At 44.9% G+C, this 22,344-nt stretch overlaps 1 protein-coding gene across 3 annotated transcripts in view; it reads left to right on the top strand.

The window, feature by feature from the left end:
• The window catches only part of LOC123758108 (uro-adherence factor A-like), a 364,530-nt gene that overhangs the window by 206,040 nt on the left and 136,146 nt on the right, over positions 1-22,344 (top strand). The window lies entirely within an intron of this gene.

Genomic DNA, 22,344 nt, shown 5'->3' with positions numbered 1-22,344 from the left:
CGGGCTGCTTCCTGGGGGGTGGAGGCCTGGTCGAGGACCGGGCCGCGGGGACACTAAAAAGCCCCGAAATCATCTCAAGATAATCTCAAGAATCTACTGGGTTTTCTCCACTTCATTCAGCTTCTGACATCGTTCTGCTTCACTAGGAATTCTTTACCTTTCTCTAAAGTTATCTTTCTTTCCCCCATGTCTTGTTCACTTCTCTCTTTTCTTCTCAAGTTGGCCAGACTTCACGTGTTGAGTCAGTACTCCCTCGCGTGACCCTGTACCGCCACCTCTTCTGTTAACAGTTACCAGGTCAGAGAGAAAAGCTTGGATATTGTTACTTGAAAAAGCTGCAGATTTCCAGCGAAGTTTGAATTTTTTTGTCCTTGTCATTGGGTGGTGTGGCCAAAGGCTTTACATCCAGGTGGCTGAAATTAATTATCGGCCCAATACTGTGTAATGCCAAAATTCAAGTAATTACTTCAGTTAAAGGTATCTCAGTATAAATACGAAGTCATTTGATCTCTGAAGGGCATTCATTGCACTTAATTGAAGTGCTCGCGAGCGTTCTCGATCCCGCAGGTACTTGGCTGTGAATAAAGAAAGTCCTCCTTGGTGTATTTGGCTCACGTGTCATGAAACCTGAAAAAAGTGCCTTGTAATTTAGTTGAGAAGACACCAGCGATTTCAGATTTTAATGACCATTTAATTATCTGTTGTTAATTCACTTTAATCACCGGTTAAGTTTTGTATCTGAAGCTGACGTGGAGTTGAGAAACGAGAGAATAATAACTTAAGAATGCTCAGAGTAGCAGCAAGAAATAGTCTGGACAATTTTGTAATGTAACGCCTGGTTTAGTGTCTCACCTTATTAATTAATGACTGGCTTAGTGTGTGCTTGAAGGCGGTCACACCAAGGATAAATGTGTGTAATAATCATCTGAAGAGAATACAAAAGTAGAATTCTACGTTTTTATAGAGAAAAAATGTTTAAAGTCGGTTTTGAAAGTTTAGCTTGGTGTTTACTCGTGAACAAGTGTGTTCAGAAGTAAACAGTTCTTTACTCACCTTATTCACTCATGTTACTGTGTTCCCTTGCGTGCCTTGCTTCATCTACACGTGTGGGCTGCAGGCTTAATCCGCTGGTGCCTGGCTTAGTTAATATTCTTGCATGTTTGAGATAATATAACACATCCCAAGAGTGATTAGCCAGTGTGGTGATTAGGGGAAAGGTGGTTAGGCCCCTGGCTATACATGCCGGCCTTTGGTACGTCCGAACGAGTAACTTTGAATAGCTAAGCCATTACGACTACATAGATATATAGTGGTAATGGCTTGGCGCTTTCTCCTGATAATTATGAACCTCGTCAAACCAATGCCACGCGAACTGCTCTAATACAGAGAGTTCAGGAATGCAACGGAACCTTCCTAGAATAGGCTTCAGTGGATTGCGAAGGTCAATTATTGACCTAGTCACTAGTGGGACCTCGACATGCCTAACAGCCTTCTTGTCATGGAAAATAGAAACAACTTTCTGGTCCCACGAACCCAATTAACAACAACCTGTTTGATCATGGCGTCATTAATGATGCCATGAAGGTGAAGAGACCTACGAAATCATCTAGGGGAGCCGATGAAGTAGATCTATCTTGAGGTTATCTTGAGATGATTTCGGGGCTTTAGTGTCCCCGCGGCCCGGTCCTCGACCAGGCCTCCACCCCCAGGAAGCAGCCCGTGACAGCTGACTAACACCCAGGTACCTATTTTACTGCTAGGTAACAGGGGCATAGGGTGAAAGAAACTTTGCCCATTGTTTCTCGCCGGTGCCGGGGATCGAACCCAGGACCACAGGATCACAAGTCCCGCGTGCTGTCCGCTCGGCCGACCGGCTCCCGGATCGCAGCTAATCTTGACGCAGAGACACGGTATTCCGTGGTCGTAGGGAAGGAGCGACGTGGCTACGATAAAGTCAAGAAAATAGTTTGGTTTGTGTTGGGTGAGCCGCCGGCTGGGTCCTGGAGACCCAGGAGAGAGAGCAAGAAGATTTCTTCAGGATCTTGGTTCCAAGCTCATTGAACACTACAAGAGACCCTAGAGCGGCTAGTCTTCTCTTTCAGCGCCTCAGTGTCGCGATCCAGAGGGGGGAATGCCTGCTGCGTCCTCGGTTCCTCGCTGGAGATATCCAAGGAACGACACCTAGAGTAATGGGCAGCTTCAGATAAAAAGCCAGGTCAAGCTAACGCAGAGCTGTCTTATAACTCACTGACCGTGACCAAATTCCACGGTGGCTGGCTTTAATGGCCTGCATCTGTGTGTGTGTGTGTGTGTGCGTGCGTGTGCGTGTGCGTGTGTGTGTGTGTGTGTGTGTGTGTGTGTGTGTGTGGTTTTCCTAGATGTGTCTGCTGACGTGAGAAGTCTTCCTGATCTCATATTTTTGTCGTGAATTGTCAGTTGGTACATTTATATAAAGGGCAAGGTGTCATGGCAAGTGGTTTCTTTGTGTGTGGCTTGTTTAGAAATGCTTAGGCTCGAACTTTCGTTTGGCTAGGATGTAAACGCTTAGGGGTAGTTGAACCTTTATATAGGAAACAATTAATGAGAGAGTGTATGTGTATGTGTGATTAGTGTCCCCAGCTGCAGCGTGGCGAGTGTCTGCAGTGTCCGGGAAGTAGGCATCATTAAACAACGTGAGAATATTGAGCTGATGGACCCGCCAGGGCGTCGAACCCGTCCGTTGGACGCTTCCTCAATGTTATACCAGATCTACCTTCTACCTTCTTCTATTACACACACACACACACACACACACACACACACACACAGATATATATATATATATATATATATATATATATATATATATATATATATATATATATATATATATATATATATATATATATATATATATATATGTGTGTGTATATCACGAAAATAAACACGTGATTAAAAATGTGACAATGTCAGACCACGGAGGAAAAATGAGACAGGAATTTCCTTAAGTACTTTCGTATATTAATACGAATTCCACTCCTCAATGTATAATTGAGGAGTATACATATATATAATTAATATAATTAATTATATATATATATAATAATGTTTCATTTGTTTCATTTTTCCTCCGTGGTCTGACATTGTCATATATATATATATATATATATATATATATATATATATATATATATATATATATATATATATATATATATATATATATATAACTGAAAACTCACACCCCAGAAGTGACTCGAACCCATACTCCCAGGAGCAACGCAACTGGTATGTACAAGACGCCTTAATCCACTTGACCATCACGACCGGACATAATGAGGTGATAGCCGAGGCTATTTGAACCACCCCACCGCCGGCACTCGGATAGTAATCTTGGGCATAGCATTTTACCAAATCACCTCATTCTTTGGGGCACACGTGAGGAACACAAATGCGAACAAGCCTGAATGGTCCCCAGGACAATATGCAACTGAAAACTCACACCCCAGAAGTGACTCGAACCCATACTCCCAGGAGCAACGCAACTGGTATGTACAAGACGCCTTAATCCACTTGACCATCACGACCGGACATAATGAGGTGATGAACGGCGGTGGGGTGGTTCAAATAGCCTCGGCTATCACCTCATTATGTCCGGTCGTGATGGTCAAGTGGATTAAGGCGTCTTGTACATACCAGTTGCGTTGCTCCTGGGAGTATGGGTTCGAGTCACTTCTGGGGTGTGAGTTTTCAGTTGCATATTGTCCTGGGGACCATTCAGGCTTGTTCGCATATATATATATATATATATATATATATATATATATATATATATATATATATATATATATATATATGTCGTACCTAGTAGCCAGAACTCACTTCTCAGCCTACTATGCAAGGCCCGATTTGCCTAATAAGCCAAGTTTTCATGAATTAATATATTTTCTCTATTTTTTTTCTTATGAAATGATAAAGCTACCCATTTCATTGTGTATGAAGTAAATTTTTTTTTATTGGAGTTAAAATTAACGTAGATATATGATCGAACCTAACCAACCCTACCTAACCTAACCTAACCTATCTTAATAGGTTAGGTTAGGTTAGGTGGCCGAAAAAGTTAGGTTAGGTAGGTTAGGTAGTCGAAAAACAATTAATTCATGGAAACTTGGCTTATTAGGCAAATCGGGCCTTGAATAGTAGGCAGAGAAGTGCGTTCTGGCTACTAGGTACGACATATATATATATATATATATATATGTCGTACCTAGTAGCCAGAACTCACTTCTCAGCCTACTATGCAAGGCCCGATTTGCCTAATAAGCCAAGTTTTCATGAATTAATATATTTTCTCTATTTTTTTTCTTATGAAATGATAAAGCTACCCATTTCATTGTGTATGAAGTAAATTTTTTTTTATTGGAGTTAAAATTAACGTAGATATATGATCGAACCTAACCAACCCTACCTAACCTAACCTAACCTATCTTAATAGGTTAGGTTAGGTTAGGTGGCCGAAAAAGTTAGGTTAGGTAGGTTAGGTAGTCGAAAAACAATTAATTCATGGAAACTTGGCTTATTAGGCAAATCGGGCCTTGAATAGTAGGCAGAGAAGTGCGTTCTGGCTACTAGGTACGACATATATATATATATATATATATATATGTCGTACCTAGTAGCCAGAACTCACTTCTCAGCCTACTATGCAAGGCCCGATTTGCCTAATAAGCCAAGTTTTCATGAATTAATGTTTTTTCGTCTACCTAACCTACCTAACCTAACCTAACCTAGCTTTTTTTGGCTACCTAACCTAACCTTACCTATAAAGATAGGTTAGGTTAGGTAGGGTTGGTTAGGTTCGGTCATATATCTACGTTAATTTTAACTCCAATAAAAAAAAATTGACCTCATACATAGTGAAAACGGCAGCTTTATCATTTCATAAGAAAAAAATTATAGAAAATATATTAATTCAGGAAAACTTGGCTTATTAGGCAAATCGGGCCTTGCATAGTAGGCTGAGAAGTGCGTTCTGGCTACTAGGTACGACATATATATATATATATATATATATATATATATATATATATATATATATATATATATATATATATATATATATATATATATATATATAATATATGCTTGTCCATTTATATACACTTATCTCGAATTCATACAATATTCAGAGATGAAGAATTATTAAAATAAGATTAAACTAATAAGTAAGGATGTTCCCCTAGGTGCCGTCTAACCTCGATCGCTTCCAACTTACTCAGGATAATTTTACTCGGGAATATTATTGCTCCGATTCGCGCGGCGTAAAGTTTAAGAACTTGTAGTAGGATGTAGAGGATATGTGGGGCCTGCGGGCTGCTCCAAGCAACAGCCTGTTGGACCAAGTTATCACAAGTCGAGCCTGGCCTCAGGCCGGGCTCGGGGAGTAAAAGAACTCCCGAAACTCTCTCCAGGAGTCCTCCAGCCTGGTTGACCAGATCACAAAGGAGGAGACCGGGCCGTGGTGATGTGGATCCTCGGAATTACCCCTAGGTAGGTAACCTGCATATCTTGTTCATGCTACCAGACCTGTAGAGCTCGGTTGCCTCGTCTGGTTAGTGGCAGTAACAAGAAACCAAGAGAGAGAGAGAGAGAGAGAGAGAGAGAGAGAGAGAGAGAGAGAGAGAGAGAGAGAGAGAGAGAGAGAGAGATGATATTAGAAAGTTTTTAAGATGAAAAAACGACTTACAAAAACGGAAAGCGAAAACTGAAACGTAATACCAGTTAATGCTGATGGATGCTGTGCTATAATCATCTCCGTGTCACGAAAGTCAAAGATTATTATCAAAAGATTCTTCCGTAACGGAAAATGTCGCAATCCGTCTCGGCGCGCAATCAAAAAACGCCACATGGCAGGCAATCAAAATGACGTCAATTATTTCCGAGATTCTGTCTTTGTCAGCCGCCTTCTCCCAATTTCCAGTCACACTCGAGGAAAACCTTAGTGCCTGAGCCTTTATTAATGTGAGGTGGGGGGGGGGGGGGGGAAGGGACCCATTTTGGGACCTCATGGGACCCAGGACCCACGTCGGACCCATTCTACCACTGTAGTGTTGAACATAAGAACATAAGAACAAAGGTAACTGCAGAAGGCCTATTGGCCCATACAAGGCAGCTCCTATATATAGCCACCCAATCCCACTCATACATGTCCACATTCAAAGTAAAACAAAAAATAATGCTTATTGTATTCTGTAAAACACCTGTAATTACAGTCTATTGTATTATTAGAGATTATTATTATATTCAGCCTACTGTATTATAAAGATTACTATATTTATAGCCTACTGTATTATCAAGAGATTATCTTGTTAGAGAAAGTAAAAGCCCCGTGCACGCGTGTTTGGCGAGTCATTAGAGACGCTTGGGTTGTTTTGATCGTGGTGTAATTGGTCAGAGGGAAATTAGAGGTGTCTGCAATTGGGTAGATGTTACAGGCGCTGATTGATAGCCTTGGTTAATGTGAGGGGTGAAGCTCAAACCTGATGATTATGATGAGTATCGCCATGATAAGAGGTGTTTGTTTGATGCACATACTGCACTGCTTCTCAAATCCAACGTGTGAGTGTGTGTGTGTAGAAGTGTCTGTGCGTCACTCACTCACTCACTCACTCTAGAGCTCAAGAGGGAGCACTCAGCGGCACTCTACATTCCTTATGCAACAGCCGGAGCTCAGCGTGATGCATGTTATCTTGGCATGTTATCTTGCTTCCTCGTCCATGTCAGTTTTAATGACAGGAGTGACGTGAGTGACATGACAGGAGAGCCAACGTTCTCCAGCGTCGTCTCTTCTGGCCAAGGTAGCACTCAACATAGCAGCTTGCACTCATGCAACATGCACTCAACATAGCAACCTACATGCAAGTTTTGGGTCACGGATATATATATTACAAATTATATCATTATTTCATAGAAATGAGAGCTTCTAGGTTCACTCAATCCACTAGAAACTGAATTTTGGCTACATCTGCCAATAATACAGTGACTTTTGTAATTGGTTCCTCGCTGTCACTGCTTTAACGTATTACAGTTGATGTGGTAGTCGCTCGAGGAGTTGTTCAGGTGGTCGTCCACAACCATCTATTTTTCGTTATAGCTGGCTTGGGGTGGTTCCGAGGATCAATGTCCTCGCGGCCCGATCTCTCACCGGGCCTCGTGGTTGGTGGTCGTTGGGAAGGCTGGCGAGAACGGGCTGGGTAGTCTGGTCGTTAGACGAGGCTGTTAGACGCCTCACCTCGCGATCTGGTCCATGAATCAGAGCTCAGGCATTTGTCTCCTAAAAATTACTTGGATGCTCAAAAGCCTTACATATGCAGGCGATGAGTCACAATAACGTGGCTAAAGCATGTTGACCATACTAGAATCGACTTGAGAATGGTCCAGGACGGACCGAAACGTCGTCGTCCCTTCACCTTCTAGTGTGTGGTCTGGTCAACAAGCCTTACATACACCAAGATATTATTCTGTTGACCTAAGTGTACTGGCAACACTTGAGGGATGTTGCAGATTTACGCACACTTGCTTACACTTGGCAAACGTGAATTTCCTCCCATAAAGGTAACTAAATACTATTAGTGACACTTATAGTTGGGAATTATTATGAGGGCCGCCTGGGACATTGGTCCTCGGAACCACATCAAGAATACCTCAAAGTAACCTAGATAAATAAACACTAAACAAAGGTATACCAAAAATTCAGAGATTGGACACAAGATTTGTCTCGGAGATGTGAAGGTTGAAATATATGGAAAAAGCTGGGAGAATTGGGCTCAACATCTCTAGGGACTAGTTAGAGGGGATATGATCTGTACATATATGATTTTTAAAGGAATTGACTCCGTAGACAAATATGAAATGTTCAGGAAAATAAATGGAAGAATAAGGGATATAGAAATTAAGGAAGCACTTATTTGCCGGGCAAGGAGTGGATGAGACAAGCTAGAAGGGTAGGGTTATCTTGAGATGATTTCGGGGCTTTAGTGTCCCTGCGGCCCGGTCCTCGACCAGGCCTCCACCCCTAGGAAGCAGCAGCCCGTGACAACTGACTAACACCCAGGTACCTATTTTTTTGCTAGGTAACAGGGGCATAGGGTGAAAGAAACTCTGCCCATTGTTTCTCGCCAGCGCCCGGGATCGAACCCGGGACCACAGGATCACAAGTACAGCGTGCTGTCCGCTCGGCCGACCGGCTCCCTCACTCACTCCCTCAGGGTGTCGTCACTGACTTTACATACAGGTAAAGACGACACTGAACACATCACAAGAGGCCGAAATCACGTCATTAGATGAGGGACAACTGAAATGACTGGACTTATGGGCTGACAATCGTTTATGTTGGTACAACTAGGTAAACAATACTAGGTGTTCGTACACATTAAAATACACGTATACATACATATACATAATCACACGCATCATACTCAATACATAATTACGAAATTTGACCTTTGCACATCGTGACCGTGCAGCGTAATTTCGGGTTAAAAGGTCGGAGGGTCAAAGTCAAGGGGTAAGACAATTAGTAAGTTAGTACCGAGAGACGAAACTAAAGAACAGGAAGCAATGTGCTTCGTCGTAGAAAACGTGACAGAGAATACGTAGTGTCACCTTCAGGAGTGGAAGGGACCAACCCGTCCTCCTAATACACCGTCGGATTTTGACGCGTACCAGAGGCCAAATATTTGCTCCCTGAGGCCAAAAATCGTCGTACTGTGCAGGCGATGAGTCACAATAACGTGGCTGAAGTATGTTGACCAGACCACACACTAGAAAGTAAAGGGAAGGCGACCTTTTGAAACGTCGAAACGACACAATCGGCTTGAGAATGGTCCAGGACGGACCGAAACGTCGTCGTTCCCTCACTTTCTAGTGTGTGTGGTCTGGTCAACATCGTCGTACTAGAAAATGGTAGCGGCTCGCCAAATTGGCATACTGTCCCCGTTTTCTGTTTTGGGTCCTCTGGTAGGTTAGGAGCGGATACGACAGTTTATTGACGTTGGGAAACTTCTGGAGGCCCTGGGTACTGGGTGATGGGACACGGGGCAAGTCTCCCAGTTACTGCCTAGAGTTGCTGGCTTGTATGGCAAGTATATCCTAGAAATGGATGTAGTCCGCCTATTATATCCTAGAAATAGTCGTGTTCCAGCTGGTATAGTCTACAAATATTTACATTGTGCTGTTCTCGCATAAATTAAAGATAATTATTGTTTTAATGAACATTAAAGAGTTCTCAAAAATTTATTTTCAGTTTCGAATCACGAGCTGTGAGTCAGCTTCATTATCGACCCAACAAGCGCGAGGTCCTACCCACATATATTAATTGATATGGGTCTGTGTGGAATTGATAAATATACCTTGTTAAGTGAGAAACATGCGGTTGGTGATTTCTCATGGTTCCTGCCAGCCTTCCAACATGACCCTCTCACCCGCCCCCGTCCACCAATTCCCTCTCCACGAAGCCATCTCCAGGCCAGGTTGTGTTGTTAGTTAATTAAGCTTGCTACAATAGCCTGGGTGATCATGCTTCAGGCGGGATGCGGGAGTAGAAACGATCTCGACACTGGCCACACATTACAGGCATACTCCAGTGGGGTAATTTTCATGCGTATGCTAGAGAATGGTGACCTCATATCTTTATGATACCTCGCTCTACTCCAAGATCATGTCTTGATAGCCAAATAGATGGCTACTAATGAAATAGCCTCCCCCTTTCCAGGAGCCGGTGGTTGAGCGGACAGAACACTGGACGCGTGATCCTGTGGTCCCGGGTTCCATCCCAGGCGCCGGCGAGAAACAATGGGCAGAGGTTCTTTCACCTTGATGCCCCTGTTACCTAGCAGTAAATAGGTACCTGGGAGTTAGTCAGCTATCACGGGCTGCTTCCTGGGGGAGGAGGCCTGGTCGAGGACCGGGCCGCGGGGACACTAAGCCCCGAAATCATCTCAAGATAACCTGAAGATAACCCCCCCCCCCTCTCTCTCTCTCTCTCTCTCTCTCTCTCTCCTTATCTTCTCTCTCTCTGAGATGGGAGAACAACATGAGAACATTACTGGCGCTCAACGTTTTGTTGAAACAACGGATTAATAAGCGTTATTGTCAACACCTGGAGGGAGGCGCTTGGCGTCATACGATACCAAAACCACACTCACCTGACCAGTGCCTCACGCCACACCAACTGATGTTATATGAGAGCGAGAGAGGACATGCAGGACACACACGCAAGTTACAGCCCCGCTCCTGTGCCAGGTAAGTCCACTACGGGCTCACCATAGCCCGTGCTACTTGGAACGTTTTGTTCCCAGTAGCTGAATCTTAAACAACAACAACAACAAGACTTGCAGGACTGATTAACATCAAAATTGCCTTTGGAAATCTGTGTAAGGGAGCATTCATGTATGTCACATGTGTCAGGCCCAGTCCTGGAGTTTGCGGCTGCAGCGTTGATATCTAATGAAGCGCAAGACGAATTTGGAGAAGGTTCAGAGGTATGTTACCCTGTAAGCCCCAGAACTGCGAGGTATGGGTTACCAGGAAAAGCTACATAATAAAATTGATCCTCACGTCGCAGAAAACAAAAGAGTTAGAGGGAGACATTATTACCACATAAAATTCTCGGGAAAATTGATGCGATAGATAAAGACACTATTTAGCACTGGTGGTACTCACACAAGAGACCACAGGTATAAACTGAATTCCGAAATAGCCACAGAGGCATTCAAAGAATATTTTCAGTGTCAGAGTAGTTAGCAAATGGAATGCACTAGGAAGTGATGTGGTGGAGGCAGACTCCATACTTAGTTTCAAATGTAGATATGACTGAAGTTAGTGAAATGTGAGAAGTATTTTAGTGTAATGCTATTGAGTAGATGAAGTGAACTAGAGTGGGGCATACGGTAGTGAAGCTAACACAATAAATGTATTCAAAAGTAATGACAAGAAACTATGGGTCGGAATAAATGCATTGATCAACCGCTGGTAAGGCTGGGTTCAGGAGCATGCGCTCGACCTCACATTGAGGTAAGTACACACAGCATCGGACAATGAATCATTACCTCAGTATCGTGCATTATGCAAGCTGGCTGCCTCTCTCACTTTGTTGCCACATTTCCCTCAATTGCATCTGTAAACACTAACCAACACCTTTAGGCTGGGGAGGACATATTCGTATATCTTTTACCAGAGGTATATATATTTCCTAGGTATATCCGTGATGTATAAACTCAATTTATCCTGCAGGTGTGAGCGATGCGTCACAGTTGTGTTTAATGGTCTGGTGTTTTACGATATTGTGTAAGTGTATTGTGTGAGGGAAGACACGATGTAAGGTAATAAGGCGACCCGTCAAGGTTCCTGTGTGTTTGGTGGGAACCCGGACTGGTCGCCGGCCGTGTAGGAGGGGCACCACCTTCACCTCCCGCTGCGCTCTTCCGCTCCTTCACATACACTGTTTTCATGCTGAAGAACACGTTCATGACGAAAAGACATCGCTATTGTGGAGGTGTATATTGTACAAAAATATACAGTCAAAAATCTGTATTTTACGAGCAGAAGTTGTGATCCCCGAAACGTCGTACTCTTAAGTGTTTTCGCACGTCGAGCTGGGTGGGTGGTGGTGGGTGGTGGTAGTGGTGGTTGTGGTGGTACAGGTGTTGGGTGGCTGCTGGTCGCTGTCAGTGGCAGACACTTTGGGTGCCAATTCACAAGAGCCGCTGGATTCGAACGAGGCACACCGGATCGCCCAATCAGTGAGCCTATTTCCTGTATCCCCCCCACCTCCGGGGATATTGGGGGGGGGGGGGCGAGGACGAGGCCCTGATGGGTAATTGGACGCTGATGTTGGTCCAGTGTGGGGGGGGGGGGAGGGGACCCAAGTGGAAGGTTCCCAGTGTTAGTTACCCCTGTAGAGGACTTGGGGACACTTGGGAGGCTTGTCACTAAGCTGATTGTGACTTATCATGTGAAAAGTGGTGTGATGGTGATGAGATTACCTTGTGATGGTGATGAGATTACCTTGTGATGATATTGTGACATTATCTTGTGATGGTGATGGTGACATTATCTTGTGATGGTGATGAGATTATCTTGTGATAGTGATGACATTACCTTGTGATCGTGATGACATTACCTTGTGATGGTGATGAGGTTATCTTGTGATGGTGATGAGGTTATCTTGTGATGGTGATGGTGACATTATCTTGTGATGGTGATGAGATTATCTTGTGATAGTGATGACATTACCTTGTGATCGTGATGACATTACCTTGTGATCGTGATGACATTACCTTGTGATGGTGATGAGGTTATCTTGTGATGGTGATGACATTACCTTGTGATGGTGATGAGATTATCTTGCGATAAGATTAATTTGTGATAATGATTTTATAACCATATGAAAATAGCGTATCACAAATAGCCTTGTGATAGTGACGTGATTACGTTGTGATAATGACGTAATTACTTGTAGTAATGTAGTGCCAATAACAACGTGACTAGACTGGTGTCTTGACTCCAGCAAGCGGTGACCAACTTGAAATAATAACACTATTAAGTTAATTGCTATGTTAATTATTATTAATGTTATCGTTGTTCTTTTAATTTGTTACTTGCCCTCTTGGCCATCACGTCCCGGAGCCAGGAGCACGCCAGTTAAGTCATCTCACAGTCTAAGACGCCACTCGGCACCCTTCACTCACTCACTAGTCACTAACCCACACTCATTTTTCGAGAACATGAGTGGCTGAAATTTATCCAACGTCCCCCTAATCGATATGAGCGACATGACGGACTGTGAAAAAAATTAGGATCGGCTTAATCTATTTTTGCGTGCGGCGTTCATTAGGTTATTTTTTGCCTTGAGAAAGTATCAGGATAAGTGTTGACTTGCTGGCGCCGGTGAATGCGATTTTCTTCTGCTATCATTACTTCTTAATTCCTGATGTATTCCAGAAAGTGTATGAAAGAGGAAATGCAAGCCGATGCATCGATGTCGTGGAAGGTCGGCGTTAAGAGTCAGTCCGTCAGTCAGAGTCAAGGCCAGTCCGACCTGTGGGTATAGGGACAGTCCTTGGTTGTGGCGAGTGTGTTTTGTTAACTGTTTGCGCCGATTCGTACTTGACTGCAGACAATAAGGACCCATAGGATGGGGGTTCAAATCGTACTTGCTGGATGAACATGTCTAGACGTAAAACTGGTGTTCCGTCCATGCTAGATTTTGTGGATCCAACACCCACTCATACTGGCCCTGATACGGATTATGCAGGTCATGTACCAGCTCACTTTGGATCCTGCTCCTTCCTGGCTCACCCATTTCGCACCCCCTCACAAGCGAATACGAGACGGAGTGTGATGGTAGGCGGCGATGCCTGCAGGAGCAGCGCACCTCATCCGTGGGTGCTGAATGAACCCGTCTCGGGCTATACTGCCCCCCGTCGCCCTGTATATGCTTCCATCGTCAGCCTTGGGGGCGAGGGTGGCCGACCTCCGGGTTATTATGCTCCACAGGTCGCTGTATCCATCTCTCCAGTCGGTCTCAGAGGCCAGCTGGGGACGAGAGCCTTCACGAGTAGTGCGGGGAACCACATATATCTCAGGAACCTCAATTTCCCTGATACTCCACTTTTGGAGAGCCATATGACGAGGCCCAGGAGTCGCAAAACAGTGTGTGTGGGGGAAAGCTTTTCGTTGCCCACGCTCCACGAAGAGAACCCTGGCTATGGGCGTGCAAGGAGTGCCTCAGTGGTCATGGGCACTCAAGCTATTTCTCTGACCTCTCAGAAGGTTAACAACATAGAGAAAGCGAAGAAGATGAAGACACAGAAGACAATGAAGATCACCAAGGACGACGATGTAGAGGTTGTTGAGGTTCATCATAACATCAAGAATTTTCAGGCGGCCAGAGCTATCGAAGTATCTCGAAGCTCAATGAAAATGGGAAGAAAAAGTGACTCCAGAGCTCTGAAAGTTAAACCTTTCGCGGGGAATTGTAAACATGTTTCTTTTTGCGAGCCACCAGCCAGTCTGTCCGGACCGCGGGTTCGACTCTCATACGTCGAGTCCATCGACTACGAGGACAACACCCCAGAGAGGCCTGCACTCACCAAAAAAAGGCTTTCGTGGGCAGCAGGAGAAAAAACCCACAATGCGCCACCTCTCCGCCCTCCGAAATCAGAAGCGATCTTGAACAACGAGAGCGTCCAAGGTGCTGGCGTCAAGTCACGACTCTCAGAAGCCACGACTGTGTTCCCCCGAACCGAGTCTTGCATTAATATCCATAAGTTCAAAAAGCGCTTCTCGTGGGCCACCAGCGAAAAGAAGAGATTCAGTTGGTCCCCCAGGGGCATCTCGGCCGCCAGACGCTCGGCCGACCAGCGGCGGTACTCCGTTGCCGGGGAGGAGAATCGCAGGTCGGCCATTCGGATGGGGACGCGAAGTTTGGTGTCCATCTCTTCTCCGGTCGCCGGAAGTCTGGTCCACCTGGCCGGCCATGGACCACAGACTACTCCGATGGCCGAGAGTCTCGTCCACCTAGCCGACCATGGATCAATTTCTTCTCCAGTGGCCGGGAACTTGGCCCACCTGGCCGGCCATGGACCACATGCCAACATCATGCTCGCAGCTATCATCGATCACCACAGGTGCTGTTTTATCAATTTAGTTATTATCAGTGTTACCGTTGTCGACGCTGCCTGATTCGTATAATGGCTGCTGTGCTAGCTAAAAAAAAATTAACTTACTATGTAACAAAAGGAAAATAGTTGTCCTAAGCAATAGGTATACTGCACTGGTGGTGGTGCATGAGTACAAAGGTCCTGTTGATTCCCTCCCTCGTTGGTGGTGGTGCATGAGTACAAAGGTCCTGTTGATTCCCTCCCTCGTTGGTGGTGGTGCATGAGTACAAAGGTCCTGTTGATTCCCTCCCTCGTTGGTGGTGGTGCATGAGTACAAAGGTCCTGTTGATTCCCTCCCTCGTTGGTGGTGGTGCATGAGTACAAAGGTCCTGTTGATTCCCTCCCTCGTTGGTGGTGGTGCATGAGTACAAAGGTCCTGTTGATTCCCTCCCTCGTTGGTGGTGGTGCATGAATACAAAGGTCCTGTTGATTCCCTCCCTCGTTGGTGGTGGTGCATGAGTACAAAGGTCCTGTTGATTCCCTCCCTCTTTGGTGGTGGTGCATGAGTACAAAGGTCCTGTTGATACCCTCCCTCGTTGGTGGTGGTGCATGAGTACAAAGGTCCTGTTGATTCCCTCCCTCGTTGGTGGTGGTGCATGAGTACAAAGGTCCTGTTGATACCCCTTCCTGGAGATGACTTCTAATCCTCCTTGCAATGATTGTCTTGCAATGATTTCGGGGCTTAACGTCTCCGCGGCCCAGTCCTCTCGACCAGGCCTCCTCGTTGGCATCTTGTATGCTTTTCTTGAAAATATTTGTATATGTTCTTGTATTCATTCTCTCTATCTCCTTTATATTCTTGGTCTTAAGTTCACAATACCTCCAAGTATATTTCCATTGGGTGTTGGCTGAGGAGTACCTCTCTTGAGTGAGAGAGCTGGCCAAGCACTCCAACTGGATCATATATATATATATATATATATATATATATATATATATATATATATATATATATATATATAAAGACATTCAAAAATAGGTCATAACTGAAAGAAGGGACCAAGGCTATTCCAGATTTGTTTAGCTACAATGTCTCACATAGAATCCTAGCTATTAATACCAAGACGCATCATATATCTTAAAACGTTCAAGACCTCTGAATGGGGCACAAAGGTCCTGATGGTTCCTGAGCCATATATTCCCTTTGTGACAGATGAATATTAAAAGAAAAAAAAATGCTTGATATGAATGCTCAAAAAATCTAATAATGATGTAAAACAATAATAATTATAAAGTAATAGGACTAGGAAATATTTATTAAACTAAATATTAATATTGATAAAATAATAGGACTATTAAATATTTATAAAATTAAGTTTTAATATTGAAAAATAATAGGACTATTAAATAATTATAAAATTAAATATTAATATTGATAAAATAATACTAATGATCAAATAATTAAATAAAAACAAGAATAAAATATAACTAAATGAGATAAACCGCAAGAAGAAGATAAGAAGACAGAAGAAGAAAAAAAGAAGGAAAAATGAAGAAGAAGAAGAAGAAAAAGTTGATATATGAGGTAGGCGGATCAAGTCACCTCACGAAGTGAAGTGAGTGCAGCGTGAGACGCCGCCCTCACCTCACAAGGTGTTCCGCCCGACTGATTATTACCTAACATACCTGACATGTCTTCTTGCCCGCGCGCCTCCGCCCTCGGAATGCTTCCAACTTTTTGGTCTGGAAATATGCGAGGAGTTATGAAGCAGATATGATGGTAAGGTATTACTTGTAATAATAGGTTCCGCAGCTGCCATTGTCTTTTATAATGGTATAAAAGTTAAGCTGCGGCGTTCAGAGGGAGTAGTGTCACTGGCCCGGGCTGGTGTGTTGACTTCTTGTCCCGATGTGTCAGTCGGTATTGTTATCCAGCGGCCTGTTGCTAGGTCGGTATTGTTATCCGGCCTGTTGCTAGGTCGGTATTGTTATCCAGCGGCCTGTTGCTAGGTCGGTATTGCTATCCAGCCTGTTGCTAGGTCGGTATTGCTATCCGGCCTGTTGCTAGGTCGGTATTGCTATCCAGCCTGTTGCTAGGTCGGTATTGCTATCCGGCCTGTTGCTAGGTCGGTATTGCTATCCGGCCGGTTGCTAGGTCGGTATGGTAGAGGTGGGAGGGAGTAGGACCCCACTATAATGAGTGGTATCAGGCTGCTCTGATGATAAGTGTTTGGTGAAGGGCCACTCTATAAGGAGTGACTGCTGTCTCCAGCTCAAGTAAAATATTGACGACTTTTTTTATTTATTTTTTATTTATTTATATATATATATACAAGAAGGTACATTGGGGGTTAACAGAGAACATAGAGATTAAGTTGAAATTAACTTTCTTGTAATGCCACTAGCACGCATAGCGTTTCGGGCAAAATATTGTTTGTTGTTGATATAGTGTATGAAAAGTGTTTCAGAACTCTTCATTTCCATATTTCGATAAAACATTTTCGACTAAGTAAAAAATACTATGCCCAAATTGATATACTTTGAAGTATTTAAAGTAAAATTAAGCATATACCTTACTTTTAAGGTAAATATGGGTACACTGCCTATTTTAGCCTAAAGTTACCTTAAAGGAGTTCGTAAGATCTGTGTCCCCGCGGCCAGGTCTCTGATAAGGCCTCCTGGTTGGCTGTCTGGCTCACCATGCTGTTGTGGGACGCTGCATGTGGTCTGATCACAATTCGGTTGAACAATTGATCTCGGTTGCCCTCCTGTGGAGATATTTATTAGATTCCTTTCGTGATCACCGAAAGAGGTTGACTAGTCATGCGGATTATGTTGAGAGGGACGGAGGGTGTGACAAGTCTTGTGTCCTTAATGTTTATAATTGTCTCTCAGAATAATTACTGCACCACTGCCTTTCAGTGGAGGCATTTTGCACAGTATGCCACCATGCTTTCTGGTATTGTAAGGAATTGTTTCAGTGTACAGAGTTCCTCTAATGTTTTCTGGATGATATAACTTATGATTTCAAGGATTTTTAGCGGTCTAAAAATTGAGATGTTTGAACAGAATCAGGCTTTATAAGTTCACTGCACGTTCGCCAGGTTGGCAACTTCTTCAGCTCTGAAGGTGACTGATGCAATAATATTCCGCCTTGGTGTCTTGAAAAGTACTATCATTGGTTTGGCATCTCTTTTTTTGAAAGATTCTTGTTTTCCAGCTTATAATTGTTCTTGTAGATGTGGCAGCTACGTCGTTATATTGTTTAAAGGTAGGCAAAGTCTTCCGACATAATTACTCCTGCCAACATCTCAATGTTTACCTAGATGGGGTTCTGGAAGTAGTTTGCAACATTAGAGGCAATAAGACCTCCAACGCGGATTAACAGTACTTGTACCGCTATAATGTAAATAACCTAACCTAACTTTTTCAAATGTTTTTTTACATAGTACATTTTTACAACGTAAATGTTAGAAAAACAGAAGAGATCACCGGCGGCGGGCGAAGACAGTAGCAGCAGGCACAGAGTTGTGTCATGAGCGCTGGGTGGCGTTTGATGGCTGTCATTACCAAGGTTTTATGGTATTGTTAAGCAACTCCGGTCGATGTTGCCCCTGCTGGCACACACTCATTACCTGGAGAGCGGGGTGAGTGCTCTGGTCTCCGGGGATCGTGTCCCGGGGCAAACCCCTTGGTGCTGAATAACATAACCGGTTCCAGTACCCGTCCCGAGGCCTATACAAGTCCTAACATAACTCTCTTAACACCGAAGTCGTAGCTCAGTCGATTAAGGCAGCGTCTGGGATGATCTCGGACGTAGGTTCGAATCCTCGTCACGGCCCTTGTGGATTTGTTCATAACTCTCTAAATTTGTATAAACTCAAGGTGTAGGACACAGCTCTCGGTGTGCTAAACTCTGGGATTTGCTCATTGACAATAGTTGAGTGTTATCTGGTATGACCATGACGCAGGTATGGCCTTGATTATACCAAGCTATGGTCATGACTACACCCAGGTATGGCTATAAGTACACCCTGGTATAGCCGGGGCTACACCCCAGGTTCCACTGCTATATACGGTGGGTGCAGGAGCGGCCTCCGCCCGCCTCTGCACCAGCCAAATGTCTTTAAGTCCTTGACAAAAGACTTGCTACTTTTATTACTTTTGGACTTATTTGCGTCTGACTCGCATCCCGAACTGAAATAAAATATTGTGTATACGATATTTTCTTGTGCTTTAATGCTAAACGATGTATTTCTCTTATAATCTTTGATACAATTATAGTGTCTTTAAGAGTTGTGCATACTGGTTTCATTTCTCACTAAATATGTTTAAAAATAAAATATATGCTTTCTTAACTTTGTCATTTAATGTTTATTTATTTTAATTTTTAATTTTGGGATAAATGTTTTTTTTTTAACTTTTTGTCAAATTTGGTTGGGTTTCATCTAATGACGTATTCAGAGTTCTTCCATTTCTCTGGGGAATCTAATTCACTATGCCAGTCCTGCCAGCCACCCTCACAGCCCGATTGATCAGTCAATTGCAAAATTCCTTCGAATTCTATTCTGCGGAACTAAGATGCTGCGCCATGTGTGTGTGTGTGTGTTAGGTCACACATCATCGCCAGGCGATGGTCCGTGTGCCTGGTACATGTGTTGCTGTACCCCGGGCGAACGCTTATTTTCTCAATCCTCTTTTTTTTTTTATTCAACCCGTCCTCTTACAAATTACGTCACTTTTCGCTCGTATGCGCACTCAGGGCTAAAAAAAAAGGACGGAATTGGAAATGGAATCGGCTCAGGAAAGTGATGTACTGTCCTGTTTTCTGTTTCCTGGCTTAGGCTGTTAGGCTAGGAGAGGAAACTTTCAGTTAACGGTTATTTGTTTCGAAACCTTAGGAGAACTTCCTGCCCTTCTAACTTACCAGAGGATCCTTAAATTAACTTACTGTTTTGGAGAAAAACAATCCAAATTTTCTTTTTAATTATTTTTCATTTTTAAATTAAGGCCTTTTTTTAGCCGTATCGCATACGAGCGAAAACCGATGTAATTTGTAAGAGGACGACGGGTTGCTTGATTTGGCATTCCTGAAAAAAAATGAAATTGTTCTGCCTAACCTGAAACTTACAAACCCAAGCAACCTACCTAACCTATCGAGGCAGAGGCATACGAAACGTCGATATTTCGGTGCTTTAATATTTACTAATACAGAGCGGATTTTAAACGGATTTTTTTGGTTCCGTAAGAAATACAACGAATTAGGCGAGGGGACGGGTTGCACATCACCATATCTTGAGGTTATCTTGAGTTGATTTCGGGGCTTTAGTGTCCCCGCGGCCCGGTCCTTGACCAGGCCTCCACCCCCAGGAAGCAGCCCGTGACAGCTGACTAACACCCAGGTACCTATTTACTGCTAGGTAACAGGGGCATTCAGGGTGAAAGAAACTTTGCCCATTTGTTTCTGCCTCGTGCGGGAATCGAACCCGCGCCACAGAATTACGAGTCCTGCGCGCTATCCACCAGGCTACGAGGCCCCAGACCATTGTTGTTGTTGTGACGCCAGAGGAGGTTGATACCTGGTTGGTTGATACCTGGTTGGTTGATACCTGGTTGGTTGATACCTGGTTGGTTGATACCTGGTTGGTTGATACCTGGTTGGTTGATACCTGGTTGATGGGGTTCTGGGAGTTCTTCTACTCCCCAAACCCGTCCACGGCTGGTCAACACTCTCCCAACAAATATAAGAAATATTGCCACAACAGAAGTGGACTTGTTCAAGAAACAAAACGCTCCTGCAATAAATGTCGGACCAATCAAGTTGCAGTGGGTATGTGGGCCTGCGGGAAGCTCCAAGCAGCAACAGCCTGTTAGACCAAGTTATCGCAAGCCAAGCCTGGCCCCAGGCCGGGCTTGGGGAGTAGAAGGACTCCCAGAACCCACTTCAGATATGCTCCAGGTCGCCGTATTGATGAGAAGTCGAGCATTATAGTGAGGAGTCAAGCCGGAGGAAGATACTCGTCTCTAGTTAATGACTCCGGCCTTGTATAATGATGGTGGCGGAGCGGTAGGGAAGGAGATAAGAGGAGTGAAGTAAAGACGAGAGGGACAGAGAGGAAAGTAATATTGGGTGAGGAGGCTCTCAGGGTGGACGAGGAGGAGAAGGCTCTGAGGGTGGACGGGGAGGAGGAGGCTCTGAGGGTGGACGAGGAGGAGGAGGCTCTGAGGGTGGACGGGGAGGAGGAGGCTCTGAGGGTGGACGGGGAGGAGGAGGCTCTGAGGGTGGACGAGGAGGAGGCTCTGAGGGTGGACGGGGAGGAGGAGGCTCTGAGGGTGGACGAGGAGGAGGAGGCTCTGAGGGTGGACGGGGAGGAGGAGGCTCTGAGGGTGGACGGGGAGGAGGAGGCTCTGAGGGTGGACGGGGAGGAGGAGGCTCTGAGGGTGGACGGGGAGGAGGAGGCTCTGAGGGTGGACGAGGAGGAGGCTCTGAGGGTGGACGGGGAGGAGGAGGCTCTGAGGGTGGACGGGGAGGAGGAGGCTCTGAGGGTGGACGGGGAGGAGGAGGCTCTGAGGGTGGACGAGGAGAAGGCTCTGAGGGTGGACGGGGAGGAGGAGGCTCTGAGGGTGGACGGGGAGGAGGAGGCTCTGAGGGTGGACGGGGAGGAGGAGGCTCTGAGGGTGGACGGGGAGGAGGAGGCTCTGAGGGTGGACGAGGAGAAGGCTCTGAGGGTGGACGGGGAGGAGGAGGCTCTGAGGGTGGACGAGGAGGAGGAGGCTCTGAGGGTGGACGAGGAGGAGGAGGCTCTGAGGGTGGACGAGGAGGAGGAGGCTCTGAGGGTGGACGAGGAGGAGGAGGCTCTGAGGGTGGACGAGGAGGAGGAGGCTCTGAGGGTGGACGAGGAGGAGGAGGCTCTGAGGGTGGACGAGGAGGAGGAGGCTCTGAGGGTGGACGAGGAGGAGGAGGCTCTGAGGGTGGACGAGGAGGAGGAGGCTCTGAGGGTGGACGAGGAGGAGGAGGCTCTGAGGGTGGACGAGGAGGAGGAGGCTCTGAGGGTGGACGAGGAGGAGGAGGCTCTGAGGGTGGACGAGGAGGAGGAGGCTCTGAGGGTGGACGAGGAGGAGGCTCTGAGGGTGGACGAGGAGGAGGCTCTGAGGGTGGATTAACAACTCCCACACAAGGATTAGCTCAAAATTGACGAAACATACATAGTCTGCATGAAACATGTTCCTTTGCGTGTGGAAGGTCAGAAAGAGGACCACGCTAGAAAGAGAACGCAGACGACACTACAGGAGAAGGAAAAGTATCGGAAATGTTTAAGCAGACACGAGTAACCTAACAACGAAAAATAAACCTCAACAAGGAGATAGAGAATAGAGCAGAAGCTGGAGATAGAGAATAGAGCAGAAGCTGAAGTGCTCATACAAGTCTGAAGAAATTAAATTGGAACAGAAAACCTTACAAGAGATAAAGACAAATTCAAAATATTCGTTCACATACGCGAAATCAAAATAAAAAAACCTACACCAGTAGTGGGCCTATACTTGCGAATGAATATTCACATACAGAGAACGATAAATTAGTGAAATCCTTTATAAAATATCAGTATGAGGCTATGTTTACCACCCCAATAAAGATCATGAAAGCTGAAAATCCATACAGCTTTATGAACGATATTCAAACTCCTGATAATATAACTGATAA

This window comes from Procambarus clarkii, chromosome 40, assembly GCF_040958095.1.
Source record: "Procambarus clarkii isolate CNS0578487 chromosome 40, FALCON_Pclarkii_2.0, whole genome shotgun sequence".
Classification (NCBI taxonomy): domain Eukaryota; kingdom Metazoa; phylum Arthropoda; class Malacostraca; order Decapoda; family Cambaridae; genus Procambarus; species Procambarus clarkii.
Note: the sequence above shows the minus strand (reverse complement) of the source record. Positions and strands in the feature narration are given on the sequence as shown.